We start from the raw sequence: 11,258 nt of genomic DNA on the forward strand, positions 1-11,258 counted from the left end.
CGGAGATTTATTTGGATCTATTTTCTGCAGGTACGCACGCACTTCGCTTATATCAATTTCGGTCAATGCAAACTTATGTTCTTCAGGGCCTTGAAAAGTTTTCTTCGGGGCTGGAATCGATGTCATGTTCTCTTTTGTAAACACGCTACTAAAGGTTGAATTTAGGACCGACGCCATGCCTTTATCATCACTAATCGTATTGCCACTTAATAGTAGTGGGCCGATATTATTTTTAGGTTTTTTTGTTTCTTATGTAACTGAAAAATAACCTTGGATTTTTCTTGGGATCGAGTGATATATTTATCTTATTTTCGCGTTTTTGTTTTCTGATTTTCCTTTCGCACTCTCTCTTGACATTGATGTAATTAGTATGATCCTGTGAATTCTGTGACAACTTATATTTCCTATACAGTTTTCTTTTTTCGACGATGATTTTTTGTAGGTAATTATTCCTCCACAACGGTTTTTGATTATCAGTCCTTCGTGGCTTGAGTGGAATGAATTTATTTACACTCGCAGTGATTTGTGCAGTAAAACGATTATACATTTCTTGAACGCTGACGTTGCTGAGCAAATGATTCCAATTTACTGAAGCCAATTCTCTTTTTAGGTCCATAAAATTTGCTTTACTATAATTAGGTATTAAGAGCGAGTTTGCTCGTGCTTTTGTTTCAATATTTAAAACGCATCTGATTATGTTGTGGTCACTGGTTGCAAATGGCTCGCCTACCTCACACGCGGTTATGAGGTGGCTGTCGGTCGTGAAGACTAAATCCAGAATGTTATTTCCTCGCGTCGGCGCGGTAACTGTTTGATAAAGAAATGTATCTTGCGCAAAATTTAATAATCTAGTTCCTTCCCTGTCGGCAGATAGTGCAGACCAGTTAACAGAGAGGTTATTGAAGTATCGTGTACAGGCCCCTTGTTATCTCTCTCTACCCATGAGTATCTTTATGCACTGCCATAATTATTATAATCTGCAGCAGCACCAGCATAGTTATCGTCATTATCACCATCATCGTTGTCGTGACCCCAGATGAGCTTATTTTTCAATCTACTCTTTTTTTTAACATTTCCCAAGATTTTCCTGTGTAGTGATGAGTGCACAGCGACCGTCACACTGCCTGCTGGTGACGAGATCCTTAACAGCGTTGATTTCTTGCCTTGAACGTGTGACTTTATTCAAGTTTAGTGTCTCGGTGTTGATTCATCGTTTTCCTGATTCATCTTTCAGGACTTATTATTCAAGGCCATTTTTCTACTACGGAGTTAACACCACTCCATACATACGTAGTACATAAATGTCTGTATCTTTCTCCTGCATGAAAGGGATAATTTTTTGTTACATCCGTCATGTCCATTTTTCACCCAGCCGTTAATCTTCCTTTATTCTTCCATTACTGTTCCTGATATTTAGTTTCACCATATTTCTCATTCATAAAACCCTTTACGAGAGAAACGACGACTCGGGCAAGAGACGCTGTTTAGTAGCAGTGACCGCGGGAGGTGTTCGGGCCAGCCTTACCAAACTGTCGTACTCTGAACATTGCATTTATAATTTTTAGGCTCCAAAACTGTCGTAACTACACTAATAACGATAGAAAATTAAAGTTATCGTTAAAACTATTAAATATTGATGGTTTTTTTTTTTTTTTTTTTTGCTAGAATTATCGGTCAGAATACGAAAATGCAATGCGATGAGTACGATAATTTGGCAACGCTGGTCCGGGCGGGGAGCCAGAGAACGGCTGCTTATTTAACTCTTCTGCTGCAAGTTATCGCCGCGACTGTTCTTCGTCGTTGCCATAACTTCTTCCTTTAAGGGTTTAGTGCTACTGTTTACGGCGGGAAAGAGCACCGATTCATCCTGGCGGCGAGGAGCACGCAGAGTGACTTGGGGAGCCGCGAGAATATATTGAGCTACCCTTTGTGCCCGAGACTTTTCAATCGGTTGTTTTTTTCTATACCGTGTGTGTGTGTGTGTGTGTGTGTGTGTGTGTGTGTGTGTGTGTGTGTGTGTGTGTGTGTGTGTGTGTGTGTGTGTGTGTGTGTGTGTGTGTGTGTGTGTGTGTGTGTGTGTGTGTGTGTGTGCATCCTTATCAACTACGTGTTACCAGATAATGTCTGTGATAGCGGAGACTAAACTAAACTTTGCAGACTTTTTTTTTATTTTCATTTATTTTTGGCCTTGAGCTACTTCCTTAAAAAAAAAAAAACTTGAGGCTGCTCGAAATGCGTTAAAGATATGTATGGAAGTAACTGCGTTGAGGTCTCGTTATCGGCATGTTTTCGGCAGCACTATGACGTTGCTTACTTTTTTTACCACTTTGGGTCGAGAAAGATAGAAAGCAGACCGTTCCCAAAGCTAATAAATTGGCCCGTCGGATCGGGTTGCTGACACGATCCGAATCAGCGCTGATAACTAAAGAGACGTTTGCGTGTGTGTGTGTGTGTGTGGGGGGGGGGGGGGGTCAGTAAGTAAGTAAGTAAATGTTTATTGCCAATACATTACAGGAACACAATGTTAGGTATTTAATACATTTCATAGTAGCATTGGCTAAGTCCGTCAAGCCGAAGCTTCCCGACACTTTTTTTTTCTTCATATTTTTTTAAGGTTACAGTACGAACCTACCTAATTATATATACAGATAATATATACATACAGTACAGAATACAATTACCCCAAACTATTTTGATCAGTGAGCAGATGACTTTTTAACGATTTCTTAAATAAAGTAAAGTTACCACTGTGTAAGAGTTGATTGATTTCTATTGGCAAAGAACTCCACATATGAGGTCCTGAGCATAACACGCTGTTTCTGAAAAGAACTGTTCTAAACTGTGGGCAAATAAGGTTAACATTATTACTGCGAATGTTCTGCAATGTGCTTACAATACGAAAATGTTGACTGCCATGGAACCGTGCAAGGGATTTATACAAAAATGATAATAAAAAGTATTTATGAATACTATTAAAATTAAGAAATTTGTGTGTAGAAAATAAATTATGTGTAGACTCAAATTTGTTAATATAAAACATACACCTAAATATCTTGTTTTGAGCTATTTGCAAGTTCTAGAGAAAGGAGGGCCATGTACATGCCCACACTGATACACAATGTATGAAATGAGGATAACATAACGTGTAATACATGCTGACAAGTGCTTCTGGTGAAAGGTTGTTTCTTATTCTATATAAAATACCACACATCCTAGACAACTTAGTCACAACAGAGTTAATTTGATATTTCCAATTAATTTTATCATCTATGAAAATGCCCAAAAATTTAGTATAATTTACTCTCTCCAACTGTGTTCCCTCAAGTGCCACACGGCATGCTAATTGTGATTGACCGATTTTGAAAGACTATATAATTAGTTTTTGTATCATTCAGACTTAGCTTATTATTTTTTATCCATTTGTAAATAGCTTCTAATTCAGTACAGAGATTTATATGTAAAACATCAATATTCTCATCATCCAATAATAAATTAGTATCTCAGCATAAATGGTATAATTGAATTTAGTACTTGCATTGGTTATGTCATTTATATAAACGAGGAAAATAGTTGGTCCTAAGATAGATCCTCGCGGTACACCCTTGTTGACTGGCTTGAAGGAAGAACAGTTTGAATTATAGCACACAGCTTGAAACCTATTTGTGATATAACTTTCGAATAATTTTAAAGGAACACCCCTAACACCAAAGTTACTAAGTTTACTTAAAAGAATTTTGTGAGACAGCGAATCAAAAGCCTTAGATAGGTCCAAAAAAACTCCAGCTAAATAATGTTTCTTTTCTAAACATATATAAACGTTAGAGGAAAATTGCAAAATAGCTGATTCAGTTGAACGGCCTGATCTAAAGCCATGTTGACAGTCTGTAAATAAATTATTCTGTTCAATGAAGTTCACAAGACGAGTTGATAGAGCCTTTTCAAAAACTTTACTAAAAGCTGGAAGAACAGATATAGGTCTATAATTATTATTTTTTTTTTTTTTTACGTTGTTGCCTATTGCGCCGGTAGGCATCTTCCCGGTGGGGCCTGATGGTCGGCCCAAGGCTTCTTGCAGGTGGGGCCTGATGGTCGGCCCAGCCCGTTCTGGCGCAGGCGAGTGTTTATAGTGGCGCCATCTTGCATTGGCTCATGCTGCCCCCCGGAACTCGTACTTGATTCGCTTGGACGGCTTCCTCTAGAGTCCGGATTGATGGGTGGTCTTCAGGACAGCATGTGGGTAGTTTTAAGCCACTCGGCGGTGACCGACACATCCGAGTGGTAGCGTGAGGATTCGAACCCGCGTCGTCCATCACGCGGCGAATGTGGGTCCAGTACGCTATCACTTCGGCCACCGCCTACCCGTTTCTATTACCAGATTTGAATAGTGAAACCACTTTGGCTTTTTTAAGTTCGTCCGGGAAAATTCCTTTTTTGAAAGTAAGATTAATAATGTGTGCTAATGGCAGGGATATAAGGTTGGCAGTGTGTTTTAAGACATAAGGTGATATTTGATCAAACCCGGCAGAAGACGTTTTTAGTATTTTAAGGTAATTTTCAATTTCAATTTGTGTAACAGGTGACAAGTAAACAGTCCAAGTAGGCGAGTCCTGTAAATATCTAATAAATTCATCGCCAACATCATCACTGTTCTGACCACCAAGCTTCAAGAAATGATCATTGAATTTATTTGAAATATCAGGGCAATCAATGGTTATATTTTTTTGCATTAGAGGATCTACCAATAATTCTATTTAGGAATCTCCATCGTGATCTTGGATTACCATGGTTGTTAATTAATTGGTCTTGATTATATTTCTTTTTTTTCACCTTTCAAAAGTGACGTTAGTTTATTTCTATATCTTCTATATTGTTCCTGGAAAGTTAAAGGCCATTTATTTGCTAGTTTTTCAAGTCTTTTTTTTTCTCTCTAATGCTTTTCCTCAAAGCTGGTGTGATGTGGGGAGTACGCTCCTTTTTACAGTTTAATTTAACTATTTTTTCTGGAAAACATTTGTCATAGTAATTTTTTAATTTAAGATAAAATAAATTATAAGCATTATTAGGACATGTACAATTTAGTATACCGGACCAATTAGTTTGTAAAAGAATGTTACAAAACTCTACTAGGGAGTTTTGATCTAGTGTTCTTCTTGTGATATAGGCGGGTTGTGAAATAATATAGTCATTACATTTAAATACAGAAATTACAGGGTAGTGGCCAGTTATGTCTGTCTTGATTATGTAGTTTGATAAATTATTTTCTACTTGTGACACACACACACACACACATCACAAGTAGAAAATAATTTATCAAACTACATAATCAAGACAGACATAACTGGCCACTACCCTGTAATTTCTCGCTATAGTTTTTTTCTTCTATAATACTTAACATTTCATTGAGTTGTGAAAATTATTTATATTGCCTTGAGGAGGTCTGTAAATACAAATGAATAAGTATGTTTTATCATTAAATTTAACTTCAATTCCCAAGCTTTCAATAAAAGGTTCAAGTTTAGAAAATTCTATAATTTTAAAGGATTTTTACTTACTTGAGATATAAATGGCAACTCCCCCACCAAACCTGTTTGTTATTCGTAAACATATTGTACTCTGGTAAAGCATGTAATGGTGAAATATCTGCATCCAGTCTTGTTTCTGTGAAACCTAACATCAAAATTCATATGGCATGAGAGAACAGTGTCTACAAAATACAGAAAATTGGTAGAAATTGATCTAATATTCAATGTTAGTAAATTCATTACATTATTATTCCTTGAAGGAAGGCAGTCTAAAAAAATATATTCAGATTTAGGAAAGTTTACATTTCTTGATCGTATATAGAACTGGTTAACATCGAGGTCATTATTATAATTAATGTCTTTTATATTAAATGGATCAAGAAATTCATGAGGTTCTTGTCTTTGCGCATTATTCAAACTATAGCAGTCCAGTAAGTCCTCGTCATTGATGGAGGCAAAAGGAAAAATGTTACAATATATTGCTGTCGTCATAGTTTAGAAGGCAAAAGTGGTCGCCAAGTAGTAGTAGTAGTAGTAGTAAAGATAGTAGAAGTAGAGGTAGTAGTAGAAGTAGAGGTAGTAGTAGAAGTAGAGGTAGTAGTAGTAGTAGTAGAAGTAGAGGTAGTAGTAGTAGAAGTAGAGGTAGTAGTAGAAGTAGAGGTAGTAGTAGAAGTAGAGGTAGTAGTAGAAGTAGAGGTAGTAGTAGAAGTAGAGGTAGTAGTAGAAGTAGAGGTAGTAGTAGAAGTAGAGGTAGTAGTAGTAGTAGAAGTTGTAGTAGTAGTAGAGTGGAGGTGGTAGTGGAGTGGGGGTGGTGGTAGTAGTGGTAGTGGTGGTGGTAGTGGTAGTGGAGTGGTGGTGGTAGTGAAATAGAGTGGTGGGTAGAAGTGGGGTTGGTAGTGGTGGAGTGGAGTGGTGGTGGTAGAGTTGGTGGTAGAGTGGGGTAGTGGTGGTGGTGGTAGTAAGTGGTAGTGGTGGTGGTGGTAGTGATAGTGGGTAATAATGGTAGTGGTGGTGTGGTGGCAACAGTGGTGGTGGTGGTGGTAACAGTGGTGGTGGTAGTGGTAGTAGTAGTAATAATAGTAGCAACAGTAGTAGTAGTAGTAGCAACAGTAATAATAGTAGCAACAGTAATAATAGTAGCAACAGTAATAATAGTAGCAACAGTAATAATAGTAGCAACAGTAATAATAGTAGCAACAGTAATAATAGTAGCAACAGTAATAATAGTAGCAACAGTAATAATAGTAGCAACAGTAATAATAGTAGCAACAGTAATAATAGTAGCAACAGTAGTAGTAGTAGTAGTAACAGTAATAATAGTAGCAACAGTAATAATAGTAGCAACAGTAATAATAGTAGCAACAGTAATAATAGTAGCAACAGTAATAATAGTAGCAACAGTAATAATAGTAGCAACAGTAATAATAGTAGCAACAGTAATAATAGTAGCAACAGTAATAATAGTAGCAACAGTAATAATAGTAGCAACAGTAATAATAGTAGCAACAGTAATAATAGTAGCAACAGTAATAATAGTAGCAACAGTAATAATAGTAGCAACAGTAATAATAGTAGCAACAGTAATAATAGTAGCAACAGTAATAATAGTAGCAACAGTAATAATAGTAGCAACAGTAATAATAGTAGCAACAGTATTAGTAGCAACAGTAATAATAGTAGCAACAGTAATAATAGTAGCAACAGTAATAATAGTAGCAACAGTAATAATAGTAGCAACAGTAATAATAGTAGCAACAGTAATAATAGTAGCAACAGTAATAATAGTAGCAACAGTAATAATAGTAGCAACAGTAGTAGTAGTAGCAACAGTAGTAGTAGTAGCAACAGTAATAATAGTAGCAACAGTAATAATAGTAATAGTAGCAACAGTAATAATAGTAGCAACAGTAATAATAGTAGCAACAGTAGTAGTAGTAGCAACAGTAATAATAGTAGCAACAGTAATAATAGTAGCAACAGTAATAATAGTAGCAACAGTAATAATAGTAGCAACAGTAATAATAGTAGCAACAGTAATAATAGTAGCAACAGTAATAATAGTAGCAACAGTAATAATAGTAGCAACAGTAATAATAGTAGCAACAGTAATAATAGTAGCAACAGTAATAATAGTAGCAACAGTAATAATAGTAGCAACAGTAATAATAGTAGCAACAGTAATAATAGTAGCAACAGTAATAATAGTAGCAACAGTAATAATAGTAGCAACAGTAATAATAGTAGCAACAGTAATAATAGTAGCAACAGTAATAATAGTAGCAACAGTAATAATAGTAGCAACAGTAATAATAGTAGCAACAGTAATAATAGTAGCAACAGTAATAATAGTAGCAACAGTAATAATAGTAGCAACAGTAATAATAGTAGCAACAGTAATAATAGTAGCAACAGTAATAATAGTAGCAACAGTAATAATAGTAGCAACAGTAATAATAGTAGCAACAGTAATAATAGTAGCAACAGTAATAATAGTAGCAACAGTAATAATAGTAGCACCAGTAATAGTAGAACCAAAACTAATAGTAGCAACAGTAATAATAGTAACAGTAATAATAGTACAGTAATAATGGTGGCAACGGTATAATGGTAGCAGCAGTAGTAGCAACAGTAATAATAGTAGCAACAGTAATAATAGTAGCAACAGTAATAATAGTAGCAACAGTAATAATAGTAGCAACAGTAATAATAGTAGCAACAGTAATAATAGTAGCAACAGTAATAATAGTAGCAACAGTAATAATAGTAGCAACAGTAATAATAGTAGCAACAGTAATAATAGTAGCAACAGTAATAATAGTAGCAACAGTAATAATAGTAGCAACAGTAATAATAGTAGCAACAGTAGTAGTAGCAACAGTAATAATAGTAGCAACAGTAATAATAGTAGCAACAGTAATAATAGTAGCAACAGTAATAATAGTAGCAACAGTAGTAGTAGTAGCAACAGTAATAATAGTAGCAACAGTAGTAGTAGTAGCAACAGTAATAATAGTAGCAACAGTAATAATAGTAGCAACAGTAATAATAGTAGCAACAGTAATAATAGTAGCAACAGTAATAATAGTAGCAACAGTAGTAATAGTAGCAACAGTAATAATAGTAGCAACAGTAATAATAGTAGCAACAGTAATAATAGTAGCAACAGTAGTAATAGTAGCAACAGTAATAATAGTAGCAACAGTAATAATAGTAGCAACAGTAATAATAGTAGCAACAGTAGTAGTAGTAGCAACAGTAATAATAGTAGCAACAGTAATAATAGTAGCAACAGTAATAATAGTAGCAACAGTAATAATAGTAGCAACAGTAATAATAGTAGCAACAGTAATAATAGTAGCAACAGTAATAATAGTAGCAACAGTAGTAGTAGTAGCAACAGTAATAATAGTAGCAACAGTAATAATAGTAGCAACAGTAATAATAGTAGCAACAGTAATAATAGTAGCAACAGTAATAATAGTAGCAACAGTAGTAGTAGTAGCAACAGTAATAATAGTAGCAACAGTAATAATAGTAGCAACAGTAGTAGTAGTAGCAACAGTAATAATAGTAGCAACAGTAATAATAGTAGCAACAGTAATAATAGTAGCAACAGTAGTAGTAGTAGTAGTAGCAACAGTAATAATAGTAGCAACAGTAATAATAGTAGCAACAGTAATAATAGTAGCAACAGTAATAATAGTAGCAACAGTAGTAGTAGTAGCAACAGTAATAATAGTAGCAACAGTAGTAGTAGCAACAGTAATAATAGTAGCAACAGTAATAATAGTAGCAACAGTAATAATAGTAGCAACAGTAATAATAGTAGCAACAGTAATAATAGTAGCAACAGTAATAATAGTAGCAACAGTAATAATAGTAGCAACAGTAGTAGTAGTAGCAACAGTAATAATAGTAGCAACAGTAGTAGTAGTAGCAACAGTAATAATAGTAGCAACAGTAATAATAGTAGCAACAGTAATAATAGTAGCAACAGTAGTAGTAGTAGTAGCAACAGTAATAATAGTAGCAACAGTAGTAGTAGCAACAGTAATAATAGTAGCAACAGTAATAATAGTAGCAACAGTAATAATAGTAGCAACAGTAATAATAGTAGCAACAGTAATAATAGTAGCAACAGTAATAATAGTAGCAACAGTAATAATAGTAGCAACAGTAATAATAGTAGCAACAGTAGTAGTAGTAGCAACAGTAGTAGTAGTAGCAACAGTAATAATAGTAGCAACAGTAGTAGGAGTAGCAACAGCAATAATAGTAGCAACAGTAGTAGTAGTAGCAACAGTAATAATAGTAGCAACAGTAATAATAGTAGCAACAGTAGTAGTAGTAGTAGTAAACAGTAAAAGTAATAGTAGTAGTAAACAATAGAAGTAGCAGTTGTAGTAAACAGTAGAAATAGAGGTAGTCGTAGTAACAGTAAAAGTAGTTTTAGTGTTAGAGGAAGTAATAATAGTAGTTTTAGTAGTAAAAGTAGTAGTAATAGTTTATAAAGTAGTGGAAGACAGTAGTAATAGGTATAGAAGTAATAGTAGTATAAGTAGCAGCAGCTATAGTAGCAGTAGTAATATTTGTGGAAAACAAATAGTAATAGTAAATAGTAGTAGTAATAGTAGTAATAGTAGTAGTAATAGTGGTAGTAATAGTAGTAGTAACGGAAGTAGTAAGCAGTAGTAGCAATAATAATGGACACTAGTAGTAGTAATAGTAGCAAGTAGTAGTATTAGTAGTAAAAATAGTAAACCGAAGTAATATATAGAATGATACATATTACAGAAAAATACTAACAAAGTACAAACAATAATAAAAAGGGTGCCACTATACGTAACTTAACTATTTCTTGTCCTTCTTCCTGAGTGTATCTATTTCTTATCCTCCTGAGTAAGCGTCCAACATTGTTAGGCACGTCCGCCATCACTTCTTCCTCCATGCTCACCGAGCTCCCGGACGGTTAGCTGGCAGCACCCAGCAGCACCAACAGCACCAACAGCACCACCTGATTCAAGCTCCAGCGATGCAGGCCCTGCAGCACCCTCACCCGGCACAGAAGTACGGCCTGAATGAGGCGCGGCACCCCGCCCAGCCGCGGCTTCACCTCTGGCAACACCGCGATTCGCTGGCTCCGAACCAACAGCAGACGAAGCACCGGGTGAAGCACCGCGTGGAACAGATGACTGGTTGGCCACTTTGTCCTTGATTATCAGCTTCGTGTATTTGAAGTACGCGATCTTCCCTTCCTGCCGTGCTTGTTTTAGGAGCGGTAGTTTGTTCCTTTTTACCTCTTGTGAAGCAGAGCAAAGATCGTCGTCAATGTATATGCCTGAACCTTTGAGCTTTCTGGCATTTCTCGAGACTGCTTCACGGTCACCATATTTCTCAAAACGTGCAACTACCGTTCTTGGCCGAGATGGATTGATGGGACCAACCCGGTGTGCACGCTCCAGTTTTACTGATGGTAGTTGAAGTGTCCCCTCCAATAGTTTACTCACATTGACAGATGTTTGTTCCCATGTCTCTCCTCCTTGAAGTTCTTGGAGTCCTGTGGTACGAACGTTGTTCCTTCCAAGGTAAAAGGAATACTATAAGGTAGTTTAGCGGGGGGGTGAGGGGGAGCCAGAAAACCTCTCCACCGCGCAAGTAGATGATGACGTCACCGAAAATATCGAGAGCAGGGTTCTGCGGGTCGAGAACTGTCAGTCACTCAAACACCAGTGTGTA

Source organism: Eriocheir sinensis, unplaced genomic scaffold (genome assembly GCF_024679095.1).
Source record: "Eriocheir sinensis breed Jianghai 21 unplaced genomic scaffold, ASM2467909v1 Scaffold30, whole genome shotgun sequence".
NCBI lineage: Eukaryota > Metazoa > Arthropoda > Malacostraca > Decapoda > Varunidae > Eriocheir > Eriocheir sinensis.